The 26,619-nt window shown below is 44.3% G+C and overlaps 1 protein-coding gene across 1 annotated transcript in view; it reads right to left on the bottom strand.

The window, feature by feature from the left end:
• The window catches only part of LOC133975280 (cingulin-like), a 34,555-nt gene extending 16,186 nt beyond the window's left edge, over positions 1–18,369 (bottom strand). The window contains exons 1-3 of the mRNA XM_062413193.1: positions 18,225–18,369; positions 5,624–5,722; positions 4,228–4,358 (exon numbers count right to left, since the gene is read on the bottom strand). The gene's annotated coding sequence lies outside the window, so the exon portion shown is untranslated. The remainder of the gene's footprint in view (positions 1–4,227; positions 4,359–5,623; positions 5,723–18,224) is intronic.
• Positions 18,370–26,619: the final 8,250 nt, after the last annotated feature.

Here is a 26,619-nt window from a genome sequence, read left to right as displayed (position 1 = left end):
TGTCCTAACTCTAAATATCAAGTTACTTTTCCCTGTATTTTAAATGTTCTTATTCTATTGTACTTATTTGTCCTTATTCCGAGGAATTGTGTTGTTTTAGCTAAGTTTTGTATTTTTATGAAATACAAATATCTTTAAAAACTAGTCGCCACTACGAGGACACTGCTGTACTTGTTACAGTATAAGTACTACAGTGCAGGAGCATAGTACATTTTAATAGTATGAATCATGATGATACATTTATTTATAAAGCATGAATCATGCATTAAATGTGACACACAGTGTTTCACATAAGAGAAAATCAATGATTAAAACTAAATGAAAGAATCAGAATAATAAACAATCATTAGTTTAAACATGTCAGGAGAAGACTGAAGTAAAAAGATGTGTCTGGAGGTTTTATTTTGAAAATGTCTAATATTACCAAAATGATTACAGAGCAGCAGAAGAAAGGCACTCAGACATCAGAGTGTAGTGAAGCATCCGTCCACCAGGAGGCACTAAACCTCTGTGACAGAGGGAGAACAGCAGCTGACGAGAAGACGAGAGAGTTCTGAGGGTTTCTGTGCAGTGAAAAGAATGAAGCAGACAAAGATTGGAGGAGGAGGAGGAAGAGCAGGAGGAGGAGGAGGGGTAGAGAGATATTTATGAAAAAAGGGTCAAAGGGATGAAAAGGAGTGGAATTAAAATAAAAGGAGTGGAATGAAAATAAAAGGAGTGGAATGAAAATGTACCAGGAAGGATTTTCCTTCCTGGTACAGCCGACTGAACCAGGAAGGAAAATCAGACGAACATGTTGAAGGAGTAAAAGTTCAGAGGAGGAAAAAAGGAGGAGAGGAATGTGGAGAATAAACAGAATGGTTTGGCAGGAGGAGGAAGAGGAGGTGGACAGTGCCTTGCTCAGAGGCATCTTGGCAGCAGGGAACCAAGGGAACAAGACCCCGTTACTCATCGTGGGGCCTGAACACATCATCATCATCATCATCATCATCATCATCATCATCACCATCCTGTTTTTCTGACCAACAGTTCACGACCACACGTCATCGTCTGTTCCCAGATCAGCGTGACCTCTGACCTCTGGGCTGTTGTCGTCCCATAGGAGGAAACAAAGCTTTGATTTGGAGCGAGGAGTCAGACGTGAACAGGAAACTGTAAATCAACCAGCTCCTCCTGCTCCTCCTGCTCCTCCTGCTCCTCCTGCTCCTCCGCCTCGTTAAGCAACCCCGTTATCAGAGGGGCTGAAGACATAAGGAGGTGGAGCAGATAACGGGGGGGGGGGGGATCGGCAGAGGTGAGCTGGGCGTTTTCTAAACTGCTGCTCCGCCTGTTGGCAGCGAGAGGAGCTCTCCTCCAGGAACCAGATGATAGACTGAGTTTCAGTCTGTGAGTTTCATTCTGTGTGTTTCAGTTTCTCTGTGATTCAGTTTCTCTGTGTTTCAGTTTCCCTCTGTGGGAAAACACCACTGAGAACCACCGATCATTTGGTGGGTTTTGAACACACAATTAATCAAATTCGACGAACAGGCGACCGGTTCCCTCTCCCCCTGCTTAATTCCAGAGCTTTTATTTTGGAAAGCCGTGAACTTTCTGCAGATAAACCAGGTAGGATGAACACAAGGTTCTCTCACTTCACTCTGTTCATAAACAGGAATAATACTGAAGCAGCTCCGGAGCCTCAACAGGACAAACCGGCAGGTTACTGGTTCTGTGCTGGAATAATGTTTGATGGATTGTTTCCTCCTCCACCAGCAGAACGTTGACAAAACAAGCGCACCTCAGCGGAGCAGGGCGGACACTGGTGTTGACAGAGAAACATCCTCGGTTATTAAAACGACCAGTTGATCTGGATGTTTCCAGTAATAATCACAAAGTGGATTCATGAGGAGGAGTTCCCCGAACCACCGTCTGTTTTTAATTCAGTTACGATTCATCGCGCTCCAAAGAAAACAAAACACAAACACCTGAGAACACGGCTCCTATTCATTTCAATGCAGTTTCCACAGAGCGGCCCCTAGTGGCCTTTAGGGGAACTGCAGATGGTTTGACGTGACAGCTCCCAAGAGGGAAGTCAGATCATCTCAATCGCCTCCTGGTGGCTGGCTGCAGTAAAGGTCATGAAGCCTGCCTCCTCCATGTTGGCAGACGGGACATGAACCAAACCAACGAAGTTCAGACGGTTTCCTCGGCGTCTTCTTAATGTTTGCTCCTCTTCTTCATCCTGAGATGTTTGTGTTCTTCATGTTTCGGACGTTTCTGTTCTCACATTCATTTCAGGACAATGTGCAGAATTCAGTTCAGGTCTGAAAGCAGCTTTACTTGTTGTGGTTTGGTTTTAATTGGAACAACTTGGATTATAAGTGGATTATAAAGTGTGTAGAATAAAATGTGACTGTACTTTGTGTTGTATCCTCTTCAGCTGCTTTCCAGGACGGTCACACTTCACACGATGCTGCTGCTCAACATGGCTGCAGAAAAAGTTTGGTGCACAAGAACCTCAGCGAGGAGGTTAGGGAACGATGGGATTAAATCCTCTCTCTGTTGTTTGACGGCCGTGTTGTGAGAGAAGAGTTTTATCAGCTCGACAAAGAAACCGAGCTGCAGCTACAGAAGTGTCTGAAGCTAAAGCAGCTCGAGTCCAGCAGCTTGTGATCCACTGAGAACCTGAAACAAGCTTTATCTCTATCGGTCAACGTCTCTGAGTCTCAGCTCCATCCTCTTTCTCCAGAAGCACAGAACCCAGTGCTGTCGCTGCGTTAGCCTCAATTCGAGGAAAACCCTGGTGAAATGAAACCGGGTGACGTCTTGTTCCAGTAAGGCCCGCAGGAAGAGATCGGTGGGGGGGGGTTGTGTTGGGAAACCTGACGTGTGAGGGCTTTTATTAGAGAGCGACTCATCTCCGCTCAGTAAGACTTTCATCCCAGCTGCCACGGGCCCTGATCGGTCTTGGCGAAGAGAACGGTTGGGCTGCCGGGATATCATCAGACCAGTGTGTGTGTGTGTGTGTGTGTGTGTGTGTGTGTGTGCGCGCTGGGTGTGAGTCTGCTCGCACACCTTGAATCCTGAGATGTGTTGCAGCTTGTCGCGTTTTGACAGAAGTGAGACCGGTTGAATTGTGTCTTTGTGCCAAACTGCTCGTCGAGGCACGAGAACAGCGATTAGGAAACCGACAGGGTGAGGCAGCGGCCGCCGTCTCCCAGCGTCTGAAGACCGGCTCGCCGTCAGCTCGGCACCAGGAGCCGGTGAATTCACCACAAATCACTGTCTCAGCAAAAAGTCCCAGACAGGATCCCCATACAAGATCCATCAAACAAAAAACGAGACGGACGCAGGAAGAGAGATGTGTTAAAGCTTCACCTGCTGCTGGAGCATCCAACAAGATCGGATGATATTCATTTCACAGAGACGCCTGTAATATATATACACAACAATATATACGACTATTTATATAACCATCAAACAGCCCTTTGAAATAGTGAGGACCAACCAAAATGTACAAAAACACACAAATACACACAAATACAGCCTCAAACGCATAAAAGAATCATTCACTTTCACTTTCTCCCATCGTCACGCTTTCTCACACACACACACACACTCACACACACACACACACACACACACACACACTCACAGACACACACACGCTCACAGACACAGACACGCACACACACAGACACACACACGAACAGGCCGGATCCTGTTGTTTTCTCCAGCCGAGCAGAACCTGCTGCTGTTATGAGATACAGGGAAACTCCAACCGTTGGATTTCAGCTGTGAGACAAACCGACACGGAGCTGCCTCCTCCTCACATGTTCAAACACCACAGGTCACGCTCCTGGTTCCACTGAACACCTCAGCCTCACCGGGAACTGATTTCAGCCTCGAGGCGCAGAATCATCAGGAGGAGGAGGAGGAGAGTGGACAAGATGGATGGAAGCAGGAGTGCATGTAAATACAGAATCTATAATTTGAGACTCATAAGATGATTATTATTATCTGACAGATGAGCCTGAGTCATGATTGGTCAAGTGGGTTTATCGGCAACACCTCGATTCCAAACCAAGATGAAACCTGCACAGGCGCCGGCTCATTGGCACAAGATGGCGGCGCCTGTAATCCAGATGTTCTGTCTTCAGTTCTGAACAGTGGCAGTCGCCCTCCTGTATTAACTGATGCCCTCTCATGTGTTTCTGTACAATAGCTGCGTCCACGTCGCTGACTCACTGTGTGTGTATGTGTCCGAGCTCGTCCTCCGTCTGTCTCTGCAGCTGCAGGAGGTCAAAGGTCAGCTCCTCACTCCAAACGGCAAACCTCTGCAGTCCTTCACTTCCTGTGTTGTCCTCACACAGTGACCCCTGAGGACAGCAGGAGACGGGACCAGTTACAGCAGGTGGGACGAAACCCTGGTGGTTGACTGAGCCACAGTAGCTTAATCTGACAGTAGTCTACAGTATATTTATAAATATTAGCCGATATGTCCATAATATAAATATGTTTCTAAAAGCCAAACCAGGGTGAAAAGGAAAAAACTGTGAATGTGAGAAAGTATCTATACGACACTTTGTCATCTACTGTTGAGTCCAACAGGAGAGAGTGATGACTCAGCAGGAGGAGGAGGAGGAGGAGAGAGATGGACAGAGGAGAGGGGGAAACATGACGAGTTGAGATTAAAAGAACTTAAATCTAATGAGACTCGTCTGAACTCGTCCAGGTGACGACTGGGAGTCGAGAAACCAATCGACTGAGTCATACTGGGAGAACATTATGATATCTGTGTGTCTGTCTGTGTCTGTCTGTGTGTTTGTGTGTCTGTGTGACTATATATCTGTGTGTGTCTGTCTGTGTGTCATATATATCGATTGATAAATTAACAAGATAATAATATTCGGGAAATGACCGAAAGCACAGTGTTTTATTTTCCGTTGCATTGTGGGTAATCCCATTGAGCGATGAAGAGATCCGATCAAACGAGATCAAAACATCCACTGCTGCTTGTGTCGCAGGATATTTATTTAACTTTGGATAATTAGATAATATAAAAGTTCGACCTGACAAATGGAATTTAAGCTCCTTGTGATTATATGATTTAAATTCCTTCAGGGATTCTTTTCTGTATAACTTCTGTGCGTTAACATTAAAAGGCTCTGACGATCATTTCATAAACACAGGTTTCATTTGTCTTCAGTGCTTCGTTTGTATTTCTCTTAATTAAAAGACACAGTGAATCTGATACAAGCTGCCTGTCTGAACGCAGCCTCTGGAGACATCGACAAAACGAGTGAACGGAGAGAGAGAGAGAGAGAGAGAACGAAGGACGAGAGAGAATCCACAGAATCCCGCTGAGACCCAGAGAGAAGAATCAAGCAGAGCACAAGAAGCTGCTGGAAACCACCAGTTGGGAGGAATGTGGTCCGAGCGGTGTCGAGCAATTCGCCTCGGAGCAAAGATCCAACGTTTCAAAAGAGCAAAACTGAGAGAAAACAGCTGACTCCCACTTCAGGAGAGAGAAGGGACTCAGTGGTTTCACTGGAGCTGTCAGGTTAAATGACTCATATTTACATGAACAGTAAATTATTCCTATTATTTGAACTGATTCGCTTGATTGGATGATTTTATTTACCCGGTGGTTCTCGGAGACGGGAGACGGCAGCACGTCTTCTTCTATCGGCTGAAGTTTGTCCTCAGAAACGTCCTCTGTGTGTCTCTGGATCTCCGGACACTTTAATAACACAGACACAGAAGAAGAGTTTGACTACACAACGACACGCGACAAATTGTTCTGCGTGAATGTCGAGACGCAAACGTCAGACGGAATTAAGGCCAACACCCGATCAGCCAAACACGCGCCTGTGATTCTTGGACTAACGTTTTCATCGGTGTGGAATGGAGAGAGACAGGAACCGGGGGGGGGGGGGGGGGGGGGGGGAGCGTCCCACATACCAGCACACGTGTGTCCCACCTGAGACGAACACATGAGTCAGCGTCTTCTCAGGCTGAGTCAGACTTCAGGTTCAAAGCAGTGAAATAAAACATCCAGCGGTTTGAGAATGGAAACGGTCACACTGAGCATCTATGGGCAGACTGGGAATCGAACCGCCGACCCTCTGGTAGGAGGACGACCAACTCTAGCCCCTGAGCCATGAATAAAGCTGATAGGACACATGATCACAACGGTTTATGAAAAACTGTAAAAAACTTCTGCTGCAACTTTTCATTCATTCATCGCTGGATGACTTTTTTATTAATCTACTAATGATACGTTTTTAATAATTCCAATGGATATAAAACATCAAGCTGTATCATTATGTTCTTATTTGATATAAGAAGTAACCCCAGGTATTTAGCTCTGAGGGAATCATGGTTCAAAATGACAGTGAAGTGAAGTCTCTGTCAGAAGCCGCTGATCAAACCGGGAACTTCTCGGTTTTCTTAAGAATTAACTGTGAAATGCTTTTTGTCATAATTCATGTTGAAGCATGTAAAGATAATATCTGTTATCTGTGGTGACTGGGCCCAGATGTGTCTGATCCTGAATCAGTTCCACCCTGACTGAAATCACTGCCACCTGAACAGCTGCTCAATAATCTGGAGCTGTTGTCTGAAAAGCTTCAAAGGGAAAGTAAAACCACAAAGAGCCAAAACGTTAGAGTCTGGTTCTGAGTGGGAATCGAACATGTGACGTGTTCCTCCCGAGCCGACCCTCAGCTGGAGGACGCGTCCCGCCCACGACCCGGTTCGTCTCACAGAGGGAAATCAAACTCTCCGTATAGAAACACTACAGATGGACAACAGGCAATTATCTCCTGGGCTGCGAGTGGAAGCAGCCGGAGCTCGAGTGGGCCGGCCGCCACGTAACGAGCCGCTCTGCGTTTGATTCCCTCTGAGGGAGGTCACGTGACTCCACAGGAGCCCAGAGCGGCTCCCAGAAACAGAACCAGTCGGATCCGGATTCAGAGGACTTTCACAAAGTCTCATTATAAAGTGGAGCGCTGCCTGGTGGACGTGGGCTGCGGTGACCCCCTGACCCCGGCTGCTGCAGATGAGGTTCCTGCTCTGCTCGTTTGTTTCTCCAAATTGTTTCCCCCCCCCGCAAATCATAATTGGGAAAACAAATTAGCGGCGTGTGTGAATGTGATTTTGTGTGAGTCGGGGGGGTTCGTGTCACAGAAGCTCAACCTGAACAAAACAGTTGTGTACATTATACCGAGAGGACGCAAGAGGGAGAACATGCAAATGATCCGAATGTAGTTGTTAAAATAAATACACACTTATTCACGTTGCTCCAGCGCGGAGACGACAACATGAATAACACAACCTTCAACACTTCACAGAGGTTACCTGTGGTGAAACGTACGAGTAGTAATGCTTTTTAAAAACAATTCTACGGCTTTATAAAGACAAGAATAAGAAAACTCACAAATAAAAGGTTTTAAAAAGTAAAGTTTCTAGAATACTCACTGCAGGAGAGAGAGACGAGCTCATGATGACACACAGACTCACAACTCATTTCTCAAACTGAGCTCAGACCACAGGGGGTTTCTGTGTGTCTGTGTGTGTCTGTGTGTGTGTTGGCTGCCCCACTGTGTACATGGAGATGACCCTAACTAGACCCCCCCCCGACCCCACACACACACACTGACCTGAATGTGAGTTAGTTAGTTATTAACGAACCGCAGAGTTCTGTGCCTGACTGATCAGTTTACTCAACCTGTGTGTGTGTTTGTGTGTGTTTGTGTGTTTGTGTGTTACATTCAAGTTCTAAGCAGATTGTCAGTATGTAGTGAAAAAAGTCTGTAACTAAATTCTAGATAGAACAACAAAATCCTGCACCAGTAATGTGCGTTGACTTGTGTGTACTTATTGTACAGGATAGTATATCTGCTGTGTGTGTGTGTGTGTGTGTGTGTGTGTGTGTGTGTGTCTACATGCTATATATAAAACGTATTAAACAAACAAAACCAACTAATTGTCCAATTATAGACTTTAAATCCAGACAAACCCAAAGTCTGTGTAAACACAATGACGTTATAGAAAACACGATGACACGTCCAGTCAAGTCGACTCAGGACTAAATAAACCACGACCGGAGGCGGGGCCAGATCACAAGGATCCACCCTACCCCCCCCCCCCCCCCCCCCCCCAACCCATGACAGAGGAGCCCCTCCCTCCCCAGGGTGTGACTGGGTGAGGCCCGACAAAAGTGACAGATCGCCAAGTCCACACCTTGATAAGCTGGCAGGTATGAGGTGTGGAACCTCCCACACACACACACACACACACACACACACACACACACACAGACACACACACACACACACACACACACAGACACACACCCACAGACCTACTGTACTTCCTCTGGTGAACATGAAGAGAACTTTCTGTGGACTGATCTTTTACAGAATGTTTAATTTATGAATCTACAAACTCCCGGTGAAATTATATTTCATGAGAAAACTTCTTAGAGGTTCATAATATTTCCTGATACAACAAAACTTTGAAAAAAAAAAAACCCCACAAAGAACAATCTTATCATCAGACTCTTTGAACTGATAGATAGGTCAGAGGTGGAGGTAGTTGCACCATCATGATAACTGCTAATCATTACTCAGCAGAACGACCTGTGTGCGGAGAAGCCCGCTGCGGAACTCCCTTACCCAGCATGCCTTGCAGGTGACTCCCAGCCGTGGAATGTCACCTTGTGTGCGAAGCGTACTTTGAACCAGCAGGAGCTTTAAACTGGGAGAGAACAACTGGTTCCTGTAAAGATTGATTATGATGGAAACTACTTTTCACTGCACTGATTCACACACAACATTTTACAGTAAAGTTACACAATAATTTACTTTTCTTTTATATCTTGATAATATCTTTGACTGTTTAAGCATATCTGTGAATTGTAAAAATCCTTTTTCTTCAATATATTATCAGGAACTAAATTATATTTTTATATGAAAACTCAAATTCAAACTTTGTATGTTATTCCATCTAATGGAAACACACCCACTTCTTTACTACTTCAATATGTAGAACCAAAAAATAAAAATCTATTTGTGAAACTAAGATTGATTTAAACCTGAAGCTGCTTTTCTTTAGAGGAAGCTTCAGGAGGAGATTTAACAGCCTCCAGGATTCTGCTCTCACTCTTTCCACCAGATGTGGGAGTTTGACCCTGATACTCGAGGACCAGGTTCGAGAGTCTGAGATCAAAACACATCTGAAGGAATGGAAAACCATCAGCTGATCTCAGACCTGCACTGAGCTCCAGAGGTTCTGGATGTGAGAACAAGTGTCAGACTCAGTGGCTCTGGAACTTTTCCTGCAGCCTCCTATTGAAACTTGAAGAACACAAATATCTCAAGACGAAGAAGAGGAGCCGTACACGAAGAAGACGAAGACGTGAAACACAAACTCTAGAAACTGTGTAACTGTATATTTGTCTCTTTGTCAATTCTGATATCTGCAGCAGGATTCGGAATTTAAATAAGCCTCACGTGACGTTCACTGACCCGTCGAAGGAATCAGACAAATCGGTTTCACCGGGATCCAAACTGGATCGTGCAGCAGGTTGTAAAGGGGGCGGCGGCTCCGGCGGCTCCGCCTCTTAACAAACACCAGCGTTAACAGTGGAACCAGTTCATCTGTGTTTACTGATGCGGTAAATAAGAACTTCTCCTGTATTTGCTCTGTGCTCAGTGAGGCCGGACCGAACCAGTTCCTCTGTATTTATCTGTTACACGAGTCTCTCTCTCTCTCTCTCTCGCTCGCTCCCTCCTCTGTTCTTTTCTACTTAAAACTGAACAGAAAGAAGAAAAGAAAAGAGCGTGGGAGGAACTCTTCATATCATGTTCCAGACCTCAGTCTGTTCCTGAACTTCCTCCGTCTCGTTAAATAAGATCCAGATAAGGAAGTTGAGTCTCAGACACTTTATCTGAACACGAGGTTAAACTGTGCAGATCCAGATCCAGGTTCGAGTTCTGAATAGAGATCTGGATCAGACAGAATATCTGAACCAGCCGAGGCAACAAGTCTGTGTGATATCAACAGGGTTTAAGAAAATAAGAGATGTCTCTGATTGGCTGAAGTCTCCGTTACCAAGTGAAATGTTCAAAACAACATTGAGAATCATGTTGTCAACGATCGGATAAATTCATAACAACATATTAGACACAAACTAGGACATATTCCTACACAACAAGGTCAATTAAAGTAGTAGCACAGGTTTTTTTATAGGTTTGGCACAAAGCTGCTCTCAGGGCCGGGCTGAACTCCTCCCAGAGACTTGGCCAGGAATAAAAGATGGAATGATGAGATGTCATTTGTTTGACAGGTGGAGGGAAAGACAGGTGGAAGGAAATACAGGTAGAAGGAAAGACAGATAGAAGGAAAGACAGGTAGAAGGACAGATAGGTGGAAGGAAAGACAGGTAGAAGGAAAGACAGATAGAAGGACAGACAGGTGGAAGGACAGAGAGGTGGAAGGAAAGACAGGTCGAAGGACAGACAGATAGAAGGACAGACAGGTGGAAGGAAAGACAGATAGAAGGAAAGACAGGTAGAAGGACAGACAGGTAGAAGGACAGATAGGTAGAAGGACAGACAGGTAGAAGGAAAGAGAGGTGGAAGGACAGACAGGTGGAAGGACAGACAGGTGGAAGGACAGACAGGTGGAAGGACAGACAGGTGGAAGGACAGACAGGTGGAAGGAAAGACAGGTCGAAGGACAGACAGGTAGAAGGAAAGACAGGTGGAAGGACAGACAGATAGAAGGACAGACAGGTGGAAGGAAATACAGGTAGAAGGAAAGACAGATAGAAGGACAGACAGATAGAAGGAAAGACAGGTGGAAGGACAGACAGGTGGAAGGAAATACAGGTAGATGGAAAGACAGATAGAAGGACAGACAGATAGAAGGACAGACAGGTGGAAGGACAGACAGGTGGAAGGACAGACAGGTGGACATGAACATACAGGAGCAGACAGGTAAAGATCTCTCACAGGTTTGTCCTCGGGGAAAATGTCAAAAAGACGTTTTAGGAAATGATAAGAATCAACTGAACGCTGCTGAATTGACTTAATGAGTTATTTCCTGTTTTATGGCCACAGTCGATGTTTAGAGTTTAGAAGCACGAAGCAGTTCAATGTTCAGTCCCTGCAGCCACGTGAGGACATGTTTATATCTTATCGGAGGTATTCATACTGGTTTGTACATTCAAGCTGGAGTTACGACTTGGGAACTGTAGAGTTTAACCCTGAACTCATCCAGATGTTATCCAGAGGAGCTGGACGTGAAAACACAACTTTAAACAGACCCTAACCTGGTCCCAGAGCCAAGTCCAGGTTCTGTCTGATCAGACCCACGAGACCAGAGTCCGAGTCCGAGAGATGTGACGTGTTGATTATTTTATCATAGTGAAACCGAAAGAATACAAAGTGTGGAGAGGAGGCGTCGTTTCTAAGAAGAAGGATCTGGAGAGACACTGATTTCCACATTACATCACATTCTGTTTCCTGCACGCTCCACACAAACCTCTCGTTCAAACCAGACCCAGAAGGTGAAGATGCACCTGAGGCGGCACGGTGGAGCACCGGTTAGCACCGTCCCCTCACCTTGAGAAGGTTCTGGGTTCAAACCTGATTCAAGCCTTCCTGTGGAGTTTGTGAGTTTTTCCCAACGACAGCAGCGTTGGCTTCCTCCCACTGTCCGAGGATGAAAGGCTCATTGGCGGCTGAAGACCCCGATGTCAGCTGGGATTAGCACCCACAACCCTTGAAGGAAAACAAGTGCTCCAGCTAATGGATGGATGATGATTGTGTTTAATATCATGGAACAAATGTGGATTATTCATTTGTCAAGACGAAGATAAAACACCTCAACTCTTCAATCTTTCCCATCAGCAGCCTCCACATGTAGCTGTAGAGGTCATATTTAGATTTTCAGATACTAATTCCCTTTTCGGTTGCTGGTTACTAAAAACGACAGAAACTAATAATTTTTCCGCAATATTCAGATTTCTGCAGAACGACATTATCATAACTAATTAAACATGTTTGGCAAAGATTTGTGTAACTGCTTTTTGAAAGTTTTAAACTCAGAGAAAGTGTAATTTAAAAACTAAACTGTGAATGAATTATTCAAATGAGGCTCAAACCAAATTCTCCACTCCTCCTGAGTTTGATTTCTCACAGAAGTAAAAAACGAAAACTCATTATAATCATTTTAACAATTCTCCGTCTCTTCAGAAAGAGAAAGCAGACGGACGACGAGACTTTCGAACTCGTTCACTTCCTCTTCGAAACTAGAACATCCCCCCAGCACCCACCCAGCACCCCCCCATCCAGCCTGTACCCACTCAGCACCCACTCAGCGCCCCCCCCCCCCCCACTCAGCCTGCACCCACCCGGCCTCCGACGAGGCTTAATGAGTAATAAGCACCGGGTGACCACAGATTTGGAGTCAAGCCAACTTTCCCAGATGCCAAATGGAGGCCTGGAGCTGCTTCTCCATGCAAAACAACACTCATTAAAAGCAGCAGGCAAAAAAACAAGGAGCCGTAAAATGCAAAAGATGCGTTTCAGGAGAAGCTTCTAAATGACAGCCGTGAATAATGAGGAGTTTCCAGGTGGAGGAATCGAAACACACACACGTGACCCAGGAACCTGAGAAGGTTCTGGCCTGAACACTCAGTGAAGGTGGAGGACGTGAAGCTTTCACACGAGTTCCTGATGATCCTTCACGTCACAGTTCACTCAGCTGGAGAACAAACCTCTCAGAGCAGAGAACGGAATTTGAATATCAGCGACTTCACGCAGGAGGAGGAGAGAGAGAACTCAACGTGATAAACATCCCACACACGAACAAAGGACTTTCATTAAAATGTAAAATGTTCAGAATGCGGTGTTACCATTCCAAACATGTGTCCGTGAGTGCGTTCACCTCCAGTCCAGGCTCCGCCCTCATTCCTCACATTCCCCCGGCCACCTTCCCACTTTCCCATGATTCACTGAGCTGATTGTGACTCGTTCACGATCTCAGGTCAGCGATGACATTTACTCTCAGGATGTTTATAATCTACATGACCCTTTGGATGTGTCATCACTAATCTAATATTCAGATTAATTTGGTTTAAACGTATAAAACTGCTCCTTATAAAACAACCAATTCAGAAGAAACAGCCCAAAACCAAATATCTAATTTAACTTGTTTGTAGAAAGCTAATTATTCCACGTAAAACAATGATATGAATTCATTTGATAGTGTGTCTGTAGCTGCAGCTGCAGGGAAACATGTCAGTAAACTGTGAGTGACAGCTGCCCTCGAGCAAACACCTCCACGATGAGTGATTCCAGACACAGAGCAAAGATCGTCTCTGTCAGAATAAACACTTAAACACTCTGGAGTCCTGACGCTGACATGAAACACTGACACGCTCTCCCACGGGCAGGAAGCTCCGGGAGAAAATAAAGATGGACGACGTCTCCACTTCCTGCTGAAATATTCAAGATAGAAACACAGGAGAGGAGAGGAGAGGAGGAGAGGAGGAGGAGAGGAAGAGGAGAGGTGGAGGAGAGGAGGAGAGGAGGAGAGGAGGAGAGGAGGAGGAGAGGAGGAGGAGAGGAAGAGGAGAGGAAGAGGAGAGGAGGAAGAGAGGAAGAGGAGAGGAGGAGGAGAGGAGGAGAGGAAGAGGAGAGGAGGAGAGGAAGAGGAGAGGAGGAGGAGAGGAAGAGGAGAGGAGGAGGAGGAGAGGAGGAGAGGAGGAGAGGAAGAGGAGAGGAGGAGGAGAGGAAGAGGAGAGGAGGAGGAGAGGAGGAGAGGAGGAGAAGAGGAGGAGGAGGAGAGGAAGAGGAGAGGAGGAGGAGAGGAGGAGGAGGAGGAGAGGAGGAGGAGAGGAGGAGGAGAGGAGGAGGAGAGGAGGGATCGAGGATTTCCTCCCGTTAGTAAAGTGTTAATATGAATCAGTGAATCCTTGTAGAACCTTGACACTGATATTTAATTTAACTCAAACACAGATGGATGTCAGTGATTTATTGATTTTTAAACTAGAACTTTCTCCTGCTGCACATGAATTCCTCTGAGTTACTGATTGATCGGCAGCACATGCCACCGCCGGGCGTTCCCCAGACGAGACGCCGTGACAGAACACAACAGGCAGATCACAGACCTTACTGTTTAACACGGCCACGCCCACAACGCCTCGCTGGATTTACACTGCTACACACAGAAAATCACATGATTTATGAAAATTAAAGCCCTGATGACGTCAGCGTTCATCTAATAAACCGGATTAAACCCTGATTATTCTTCGCACTGTAATTATTTTGCTGGTTAAAGATTCTGAACACTGAACGATCTTCTTTAAACACGTGATCGTCCTGTTTGCTCTTCTTCTTATTCTCCCCGAGCAGACCGCTTTCCCCCGTGCAGGTATCGAACGTGTCTCGGCCGGGTTGTGCGACGTGTGCGATCACTTCTGCAAACACGAATAGTAGGAGAAGTGAAGCCGATGAAGGAATGAGGGCAAACACAGTCGTGTGCGTTTGTGACAGCCGACGGGACAACACCCTGAATAAAAACTCATCACACAGCCCTGCTACACAATAACACACACAGTTGTGTTAGAGCCACTGTGAGGAAGCATCCCCTGACCTGTGAGCGTCTGAGGAACTGCTCCTCGCGCTGGATTAACTGACTCAACTGATCAGACATCGCAAACGTGTGATTTTAACATTTTAAAAAGGAATTTAAAAGGAATATCTGTAAGAAAGAAGAGGAGGTAAAAAGTGGATCAATTAAAACCCTCGAGTGAAATGTCAGAGTTTGAGTCCAGGGGAGAAAACAGCAGGGAGAGAGAGAGAGAGAGAGAGAGAGAGAGAGAGAGAGAGAGAGAGAGAGAGAGAGAGAGAGAGAGAGAGAGAGAGAGAGGGAGAGAGAGAGAGAGAGAGAACATTTGTGTTTTCTCGTTGGTCTGGTTGGTCGACTGTCTGGACCCGAGTCAAGGGAAAGAATGTTACCTCATTAAAACACATTAAAGAGAGAGAGAAAGAGAGAGAGAGAGAGAGAGAGAGAGAGAGAGAGAGAGAGAGAAAGAGAGAGAGAGAGAGAGAGAGCGAGGAGGAGGAAACCGAGTGAAGAGAGTGAAAGTTTGATTCTGACGTTTACAGTTACTCAACAGGATCAGATTTCAGGGAAGACGTGTGACAGATCCTTTGACTATAGGATCCACTAGAGTCACGAGATAAACAATAAAATAAAAATGCTAAATAAAAGCAAAAAGGAAATATAAATTATTAAAAGTTGTTAAAATTGTAAAAAAAAAAAAAAATTGAAGGAGCATGTCCCCAAAAACAAAACAAAAAGAATAATTATTATAATTAGTAAATAATAAGAGGATGGAAATAAAAACCAGAATGTTCCCACGCTGAGGATTTGAATGAGCCTGAGGTGGAAGAGTTATAATTCACCCGGAGCTGATGAATCAACTTTCACTGCAGCTCTGAGGATCTGAACAGCCACAGGACACGTGTACAGTACAACCGACTCGTTATGAATATCAATACCTAGTTTATAGATTAATAATAACTGTGAGATGTGATCAAGTGTTGATGCTGAGTGGAGGAACGAGTCTGAACCTGCAGAAGAAGAACCGTCGACTTTCATCCTGATTAGAGATCCAGACGGTTTCATCAACGAAACATGAGAAGAATCAAGTTTCCAGAAGATTCTAAAAGTGACGAAGCAGCAGAAAGTGAGATTCTTTCTGTTTCTGTTTCTGTTTATACATGTGAGTGAATGAATGTATAAATAAGTGTTTTTATTTGGGCTGTGAAATGATTTTTAATCAAATTAATCACAGGTTTCAATGGATTAATCATGATTAATCACATTACCGATTTCTCGGTATATTTTTGTGAAAACAAATAATTTATGACAAAAGACGGATATATATATATTTAACATGTTTTCTTTTAATAATCATAAATAAACAAAACAATGGTGCTGCAACTCAGCAGTTCTTTAGCAGTTCTCTTTGCTATTCCATATGGAACATTAATATAATCTTCATCCTAAACAGAATTCGGGCTTCTTAGCCATTGTATGGTTGAATACAACTTTTTTCTTTTCTTTTTAAATCAAATTTGTTAAATCAAATTATTTCAGCTTCTTAGCCATTCTTTTTTATAGGATGGTTGAATTTTTTAATATTTTTTGTCAAACAACCATTAACCAGTGGGCGGAATTGTGGGTATATTGGAAGGTCCTTGTGCGCATGCGTTAAATGCGTTAAAAAAATATAACAAATTAATCCTGTAATTTAATCATAACGCGTTAACGTGTTATTTTTCACAGCTCTAGTTTATATATGTGTGGATGTGTGACCTCACCGTCACGTCACCTACAGGTCAGAGTTTGTGAGTGAAGATGACAAAAGAGCAGAAAATGTGTCAGTGACACAACAACGTTTAAAAAAGAGACGGAAAGTGAAGCAGAGGAGGAGAAAGTTTGGTAGAACGAGGAAAGTGAAGATACTGAGAGCAGAAAAGAGATGGAGAGATAAGACGGAGGTGAAGACAGACGGAGACGTCAGAGATGCTCAGAGACGAGTAAAGTCTGGGTAACAACATTCCTCAAGAAAACACTTACACATGCACAACTGACTTTAGAGCTGCAGCACAGACGAGCTCCGGCCGACACGGAGACGCACAAACACACAAGGTGAGCGTTGTTGATCTTACACCACAACTAGAGTCGATCGTTGTGTTTGTTTGTGTTCAAAATAGCTTGAAAACTCGTGGCTGGATTTCACCAAGTTTGGTGGGAATGTTACTTTTCAGGGTTTCACCAGATGATTAAGATCGGTCAAAGGTCAAAGGTTAAAGGTCAAATGTCGACACAACTATTGACAACATGAAGTCAGATCAATGTAATTTAGATTAACCAATCATTCTGAATCGTACCATATGATCGACGCCATGATTACGTCATTAAGAAGGAGGAAAATTAAAATAATAAAAGCATTGGTATCTGTCTAATCTCTGTATCTATAGCATTGTCTGATGGAGGTGTACACAACTCACACAGAGCGTTAGCATCAACCCTCCGATTCATTTCTTATTTATTAGTCAACAACAACCACACGTTGTACCACATCAGAGGACGCAGTCAACTTTGTGGAAGTTTGATCATCAAATCCGAACCTGATGGAAAACGCCTCCTGCATCATGACATGTTCAAGTTTCAGTTTCAGTTGGATCGCTTCAGGTTCACGACATCGTGAGGCGGCTGAACGACCTTTGACCTTTATGAAACATTGATCCTTGTTTGTGTTTTCTCAAAGCGCGGCTCAGGCAGAGGGCGAGTCCAAGCTGACCTCTGCACCGAGCGGCGATAAGAGATCTGCAGGAAGGAGGCCTTATCTGAGCTTCAGCTGGGCGGAGGCTCCACGTGCTGCCCCGCTCTGACAGTTACTGCCTCATTAATAATAATAATATGAGTGACAGTACTCCGGCTGACCACAGGGTCTCACACTCTGACCTTCAGCTGCTCTTCTGAGACATGAAGCTCTGTCCCTGTTGGTCCTGATGCCTCGTGAAGATTCAGACAGATCAACAGTTACCGTCTCGTCTTCTTCTTCTCTAAGTCCTTCAGGACTCTGAGTGTCCAGGCAGCTGATTAAAGCATCAAGATCTAAGCTGACTGGAGAACAACCAAGTGTGAAATACACACACATGGAGAAAGTGTGGGATCGATTCTTCAGATATGACCTTTCTTCATGTTCCCGAACTGGTGAAACCTCAAAGCATCACTGTCCCCTCCCTGATCTCCGGCTGCATCCCAGTTCAAATTAGATTTATTTAAGTTTTCTAGAGTAATAAACTTTCTCCTTGTATCAACTTGATGTTTGTGTTGTGACTCTGACTTCACTGAATACAAGCTCCAGGAACAAGGTGTGTTGATCTGAAGTCTTTGTGATTTCTCTGTGTTCCATTTTCCAGCTGCTGCTTCTCTCGAACTCTCCAGGAAACACAAACTGCCTCGAGCTGCACTGGGATCAGTCTAATGCCTACAGCAGCAGCAGCAGCTCCAGAGCAGAACCACCGGAACCACCGGGTTCGAACACATTCAACAACCAGGGGAGGCGACGCAGCGGTGACATTCAGCCGGTGCCAGTCAGCGTGAGTCGGTGTGTGTCCGTATGTGTGTGTGTGTGTGCGACCTCTTACCTGGTGACGCTCCCTCTGCTGCGGTGCTGCGCTGCGGACTGACAGGCTGTTCTCTGCGGACTGACAGGAGTTTGCCTTGTGGGCGGGTCCGGGGCCTCCACCTGCCTCCACCTGCCGGAGGAGGCGTGCGTAATGTGCGTAATGTGCGTAATGTGCGTAAAGAGGGCGCGCACGACGTACAGCAGCCGTGGATCAACCTGAAGCGTCTGAGGTCATTTACAGGAACTCAAATAATTTTGACTCAAAGTTTAACTTCTAATCTCTCTCTCTCTCTGTCTCTCTCTCTCTCTCTCTCCCCCCCCCCCCCCCCCCCCCTCTCTATCTGGTGACGCCATGCTTGGTGGTGCAGCTCCAGTTTCTCACCAACATGGAACGTTTGGAACTATTTCAGGAATGTTCAACGCCCATGAGACATTTTAGATTGTAACTGTTCTCATCTGACGTCACCAGATAAAATACAGATGTTCTGAATCACCTGAATTCCATCTATCTATCTATCTATCTATCTATCTATCTATCTATCTATCTATCTATCTATCTATCTATCTATCTATCTATCTATCTATCTATCTATCTATCTATCTATCTATCTACAACAGAGGCCCCCTAACCTAATAATTTAATCTAATCCAACAACTCTTGTGTTTAAATGAGACCAAACTTTAACCACATCATTATCAGCCAGTACCCTACTAAGGGACTTTGGGGCCCCTGGTGAAAGGGACCCTGGGGCCCCTGGCTTAGAGAGTCTCGATCCGGGTTCGGATCCAGGAACCTTTTCGTCTCTTTCTTTATCATTGGACGTCTCACACTGTGTCCCCAGAGATAAATGGGACATATTCAGAGGACAGGTATCTACGAGTGAGAGGAGTCTGGAGCTTGGTGGACTTAAAGGAGACTTTTGGGCCTTGATGGAGGAAAGAAGCTCCTTCTAGTTTAATAAGGGTTTTTAGTGAAGGATGTTTGGATGAATGGATTTAGCACATAAATCATAACTTTAATTTCATCCTAATTAAGAAAAGTTTTCCTGATGTGGCGACAGGGCACGCCCCCTGCAGGCCGAGCCCGGGACGGCCCGGGGACAGTGGACAGGGTTCGAGTGGACGGGCTGTTGGTTAAACAGCCACTGGTTGCTATGGGTGTGAGTCTGAACACAGAGTTACGCTTTGTGTTGTGCAACACGGGCAACCACTCCTCACATTCCTCTGGAGCCGAGAACACACCCGTCAGCACACACACACACGAACACACAGACACACACACATCATCCCTGTATTGTTGTGTTGAGGCCCTTTGATGAGACACAGACCTGAATTTGAATCTTCCCTCAGTAACAGGTTCAGGTGGATGTGAAGATGTGAGTCAACGGAGAGAAGCTGCAGCAAATCTGTGTCTGAGTCTGAAGGAATAAAAGTGAAACGTGGATCTTCATCGTGATCCAGGAAGAAGCAGCAGGAAGAACTGAATGTCCGTGTTGGTTTCAGATCATCCTCCACCTCCACTGATCTGTTTTTACCTCCACTTGTGTGTTTGTAAACCAGGAAACACAAAAACTACCAAACAGATTTCCATGAGACTAGTAGGATGAAGTCAGGAAAGAGCTCATTAGATGTTGGCGTGGAAAGGAGACCGAGGCCTCCTCCACACTGATGCAGATCTTCTCCAAAACAAACTCGTTCCTCTGCATTTGAGATTCCACACATGATCATAAATCACTGAACTGAGATTTTTACAAGCACATTCAAAAATGCAGATTTTCAAAAAACATGTGTACAACTGAGTGTTTGGGAAGCGATGAGGTCCCAGTTCACTTTGCACTCACTAACGAGCACGAGGCAGAAACAACAACAACAACCTGACACGTTGATTTGAGGATTAGTAGTCGTGATATGAAAGTGTAAAGATATCAGCCGTCGTGCAGCCTCATATCTTTCATATCTCATGATTGACTCAGGGCGAGCGGCCGGGTGCAGCCTGTCGTGTGAAAACAGAAACATGAAGTGAAGTACAGAGAGTAAATCTACTTTATTACTTTCCATTTGACGAGTGAGTTTCCTCATCTCACACATCTGCCTCCTCTGAACCCCCCCGGTGAAGAGTCGTCCTGCAGTCGGGTGTGTCCTCAGCAGCATGCTGCAGATGGGAGCGTCCCCGTGAGACAACCTTTACTCACACTGATAACTCCCACTGAGAAAATAACTTACATAACACCTGTGAGGGGGGGGGGGGGGGGTCTATGGGAGGGGGGGGGGTGCACAAGCTGAACTATAAATCTGTGTTGTCGATAAAGTGGTTTCAGATTGTAAAGTTCTTCTTCTCCCGTGTGTAAAGTTCATTTTGTTGGTTTATCATTGAAACCTTTTATTTTCTTTTTCATCATGAGGCTGCGTCAAAGAAACGATGGATTAAAAAACTCTCGTTCATTCTCAACACGACAGATTCTGTTCCAGATGGAAATCTGTGTTTTAAAGGTTCAGGGTTTCCACCTCAAACGAACAGAACCAGGATTCAGTTTGATCCGAGGAACCTTTCAAACCTCTGGAGTAACTCATTCAGGAGAGTCTGAAGGTCTGAAGCAAACAGAGAAGGTGTGACAGGGACCTGAGGATCTTCAGAGATTCCCTCGACCCCCGGAGGTGAAGCTGTTGGGAATGTAAACGTTCTGCAGGTGAACTCTGCTCGTTCAGCAGGTTGAAACGCAAACGTTTGCTCATCAGCACAAACTGAAGTCAAGCTCAGGGCAACTTCATTGGTTCTGCAGGTTTCAAACTGGAATGAAACATGTGTTCATGGTGTGGACCACGAACAGAAGCTGAAGCTGCCCCTGTGTGCAGAGACCTCCTGTCTCCAGCCTGTCTCCACCACGTGTCTCACATGCAAACACATTTTTCAGGGCGTTTTACGGGACAATTGTAAAAGACCCCGTTGAGCAAAGTGCGAGGACGTCGGTGTTATCATGAGTAAACAAAACAGACGAGAAGTTCTGGGTTTATTCTTTTATTCTTATCTGCAGCTGAGTTCACACTAAAGTCTCAGGAGGAAACTGATCCTGGATCTGTGAGATCTATAGTAGTTCTATAATAATAATAATAACAGAGAAACCTCGTAACTCCGTCAGGTTCAGGTGAAGAAATAAGAACTGAGCAGGTTTTTATTAATGTTCCATCTTCAGATCAGTAGAGGTCACAGGTCAGAGGTCAGAGGTCAAGTCTCCACCCTTGGTTTATTGTGTTTTCCAGGGAGTCGTGGTTTAGTTCTTGTACTTGAGGTTTACGCTCTATTGACCTTTCTGGTTTGTTATTTGATGATATACATACGAGGTGAAATGTTATGATTGACAGATGAGACTCAATCACGATTGGTCGAGCACATACATCTGTAGCTCCTCCCCCTGGCGTAGAATGAAGATAACGTAAAATAAATCTGACTCTAAAAAACGTGGATCTGTATCTCAGACACTTGAAGAAGTGTAAAACAATGCGTTGTATTTTTATGGCTTTAGTTCTCCAACAGACGCAGTGAGTTCACGTATGAATATTAATAGTAATAATAATAATGTAAATCCTTAGATCGCAGCCACAGTGTTTCCTGGAGGTGACGCGAGGTGACTGACAGTTGAGGGTGAGGCTGAGTCAACAGATCAAAATGTGAGAAAACATCCAGCTCTTGAATAAAAGCCAAAGAGACGAGCCAGAGGAAAACGAGAGCGAGAAAACTACAGCTCCCATGATGCACTTCGGTAAGAAACAGCCAATCAGAGAGCCTGAGGAGAGTTAGCGTTCAGATTTAGTCTCTTTAATAAGAATTCAGTCTCAGATGAGTTTTGAATCTTGAATTTTCTGCAGCTTTGACTTTACTTTTCTAACCAGTTACAGCAGCTGAGGCTCATGGGAAGTGTAGTCTTAATGCCATCCATCATTACAAACATGGTCTGATGTTTATATGATGAGCAACACAATTAATTTGGTCTCACGCACCTTTCAGACTCCCCTCCAGCTTCCTGACTCACTTCTAAACGACTTCACTTCGGGAAAACGACGTCACTGTCGCTCGTTGGCAGCAGCAGACGAAGGATGAGTCAAAACAAAGTGTCCTGACGTCTCCTGCTCGGTGTCCTCAGATCTGACACGATGACGGGATGAACCTGTCCGGACCTGCTGCCGCCGGCTGCAGACACAAAGCCTCTAAACGCCCGGGAGTCAAGTGGGGACTCGGTTTATAACACAGAACTAAGTCTCCACAGAAAATAATCAAAGTCGCACAAAGAGCTGCGTTAATAAAAAGAATGGCAGGTTTATTTCTACATGATGTCACCACAGGATGAGAACCAACAGGCAAAGAACGGATGAGTGTCTGAACAGGGGCGAATAAAACCCTCCGGAATCGAACATGAAACCACAAACATCTCAGAGCAGAGCCGGTGTCTCCGCCAACGCCCAACGGCCCCATTAAACTCAACCAGGGTATCAAAGGTACCAGAGTAAAATTAGTTTGTTCCTTTCATTCAGATCCAAGAATCATTCTCCGAGAGCACAAATGAAGAAAGACGTGGTTCTTATAGGTTTGAACTTGTTTTATTCTTCTGTTCTGCTCCTGAACTCTGAAGATGTTTCATGTTGTTTATTCAACATGTGCAGAATTACAAATGTTTGTAAAAGAAGTTTTGTGGTTTTAATCGTAGTAAATGTTTGAGTTGATCACGGGATGAATCTGTGACGAGCTCGATACTTAAATAAAAGATCTAATCAGGACAGCTTCTTTATTATTTTCTCTCTTGATGGAGTCGGGCTAGAAGTCTGCCCCGCTTTCAGTCTTTGTGCTAAGCTAAGCTAATAAGATCCGTCTATTCACTGGATGCACAAACTGATCTGAGCCTGGGGGAGAAAGAATCCACTGAAAAACCATTACAGCAAAAATTCAGATTGTTTTGAAAATTTAAAATGTGAAATCAAACGTTATGAGACCCTAAAAGAGTCAAAAAAGTAAGTTTTAGATTACAAACCTTTTAAATTTATCATTATCTGTGATTCATTTAATGAATTTAGATAAATTAATTCACAATTGTCAAAGAGTTCATTATATTTTAAACCTTAGTGTGGATCTGAATGAGGCCAAAAGAATAAAGAATATCACTTTAGTCTGAGCTGGAATTCTTGAAGACATATTGTTCTGGTTTATAAATATTAAAGTGGAAAAATAAGATACAAGTCCTGGCAGGAGTTTTGAATCATTTCTGTTTCTGGCAGTTTACATTTGGATGAATTTAACTTTTATTTATCAAAAAATTCTTCGATAATTTTGTCATTTTCTTTCACAGAAATTATAATAATTTCCTCTGAAACAAGTGACATCACCATTCTGATGATTTGTAAAGTAATTTCAATGATTCTGTGTTTAAAAGTACAAATCTGAATTTGTTGTGCTGTGTGTGCTGTGTGTGCATGTGTGTGTGTGTTTGTTGAAATCTTCTCCAACGTGAAAACAAAGGACAGGAGCGGCCATTTTGAATTCAACTCATTATTGCAGTAAAACTGGTACAGAGAGTAACAGATTACAAAGCTCATGGCACAGTCACTTAAAAAGAGAAATGAGGTGTGTATGTACAACAGGGAGGGAAAAGAAAAGCGTTAACGTTTTGGCTAATAGAAACATCGGGGTAACATAAAAATTGAGATACTGTAATTCGGGAGATGACTCGATTATACAACAAAGAGAAAAAAGAGGAAATGAAGCATCGTAAAAATAACATTACTTAAAAACACATTTAGCACTTACACTGACAGATTCAATCCTAGTGTTCAGGTCCGATTCAAAGCAGCTCTCGTTTAGTCCGAAAGCTCAACGCACAAAAGAAATGACTGAAGCTGTCGTTCACGTGATTTTTGGGGAAATAGCTGATTGTTGACGACTTCTAATTTTATATTAGACTATTACGCTCCAATCTTTTACAAAATGTTCATATATTAATCTTGACTTCGGCGCCGAGTGGACTTTTGTTTATCGTTAACATTTACAAGAAGAAACGCACGTGAGTCAGAGCCGACCCACGGCCACTAGGGGGCGACAGAGTGGCTTTAACGTATCAGCGATCTTTGGGTACGTCATTCAGTTGTCTGAATTTAAGCGGTTAAATATTAGGTTGTGTACTTTTGAAGTTCTGGCATTCAGATGTTTCACAGAACAGTCATTTCTTTTAGGTTTAGAATGAAATCAAAATAATAAAACTCCTGGCACAGCCCTGGAGTCGGCGCGTGTTTGTTCGGACGCTTCTCGGTGTGAAGGCGATTGTTTGACCTTCGGACGATAACCACGAAGTTGTCCCCTGGCGACCGGGAGCGAGTCCGACTGAAACCTAAACATCCTCGTCACCACCTCTCGGCCCTCGGCCCTCAGAAAGGGTTTCATGAGTATTTACACATTTCATCTGCAAAGAACACAACTAAGATGGAAACGTCATGAGGAGAATTAAACAAACATCATATATCTTCCATGACTCATCACTTTAACCCTCCACGTGTTCCCCACAGTTTAAAAAAAAAGAAACGTAAAAAAAAAAAAAAGATTTGGAACTTTTTGACCTCACTACATTTTCAATGTGACACATTTTTTCAACACACACTGAATTTTTTACTTTTTCATCTTTTAACAAAAGAACTGATACAACATATTTTCTAAAACACAAAATAACAACAGTCTACATGTAAAAATATAACTTTTACATACACAATTTCAAAATAATGGAAAGGTTTTGCCATTTTGTTGCATACAATTTACAAACGTCTGTGTGTCGTTGCCGTGGATACATAGCAGTGAACGGAGCGGGGGGGGAAATCCAGTCCCTTTTTTTTTTTGTCCTGCGCGGGGGGGGGGGGGGGGGGGGCGGGGGCGGGCGTACTAGTCAGAGGGTGACAAAGTTAGCTTGAGATTCAGCTAGCGGCCTCGGTCTTTCAGAAAACAACTCCTCCCCAAGCAAACACAAAAAAATGACAGGAACCGGCACCCTCCTTATATATCGTATATATATTTTGTACATTTATATATAGATCGATTTATTCAAATAGATTCTTTTCCAGTTTCCGATGCCTTCCTGTTGATTGGGTCGGAATTTAACCGCGTCAAAATGACACCGACAGAGAAGAACGCTGCCGAGAGAGAATTGTACTTTATTTTTTGTTTGTTTTTAGTTTTTTTTTAAAGTTTTTTTTTTACATTTTCCGTCATAGACATGTAAACCAGAACAGACAAAGAAAAATCAATAAGAGAAAAAGATTCTTCTTAAAAAACAGAGAGAGAGAGAGAGAAACCAAAGAGAAAATCTGCTTTACGACAAACAACCACACACGTTGTACTGAAGACTACACAGGCCCACGGGCGAGCCCAGCAAATACTGAGAGAAAGCTGAGAAGCTATAATACAAGAAGAGACGCGTTGTTCACCAAGGAAACAGGGCGGGGCTCGGAACAGGAAGGGGAGGTGGTGGGGGGGGGGTTCTAGAGGATTCGTGGGGGGAGGGGGGACTGGGGGGGGGGGGGCTCGTTTTGCTAAATCAAGCGTCTGTCCCATTGGCTCGGAGCCAGAACACGCTGTCTACTTACATATAAGTGTACAGTACATTAAATACAGTTTTTGTTGTTTTTTTTATCCAAAAAATACTTTTTTTTCCTTTTTAATCTTTTTTTAAATACCCAGGTCTGGTAAAAAACCCGACTGCATAGAACCTAACGACTAACAACAGGTTTCCCTAAGCTTGCATCCTATTAAAAGACCAGGTACACGTCCTCCTCTGGTAACTCCAATGATATGAACTCTAAAAAGGCACATTGGTAGAAGTGAATGTTCAAATTGCATCTGTGGGACCGCTTGGGTGGGGCAAGAGACCGGGGGGGTGGGGGTGGGGGGGCTTGGACTCTAGATCAGGGCTAATAAGGAGAGGGTCAGCAGTGGAGATCAGACGTAGACCTGGACTCAGAGGGGTTTCAATCAGGGTCAGAGTCCGAGGGGTGGAGAACACGATGGAGGCAGATGTTTCAACAAGCCTCCAAGTTTCTATCTGGATTTCCACTTGGTGACGTCTGCACTTCACTACGTCTACCTCAGACACCTGGGGGGGGGGGGGGGGGGGGGGCAAAGTACAACACATGGATAATACTAGTTTGTGGATTGGACCTCTCACAGATGTTAACAACAATGACAAAGTCATGAGACTAAATCTGGCTGATGATTAAGAGCCAGACTTCACTGACATGTGGCCTCAGGCCTCGAGTCCAGATGCATGAACCTCAACCTGCAGGAGCTTTGTGCAACAACCTTTAACAAATAAACCAATAAGTACCAACCAGTCCAGATGTTGTTCTTATCCCACTGCAGGCAGAACTGCAGAGTCTACGATTCAATG

This window comes from Platichthys flesus, chromosome 19 (genome assembly GCF_949316205.1).
Source record: "Platichthys flesus chromosome 19, fPlaFle2.1, whole genome shotgun sequence".
In the NCBI taxonomy this organism is placed as follows: Eukaryota; Metazoa; Chordata; class Actinopteri; order Pleuronectiformes; family Pleuronectidae; genus Platichthys; species Platichthys flesus.
The sequence above is the reverse complement of the archived record's forward strand: the minus strand, read 5'-3'. Positions and strand labels throughout refer to the sequence as shown.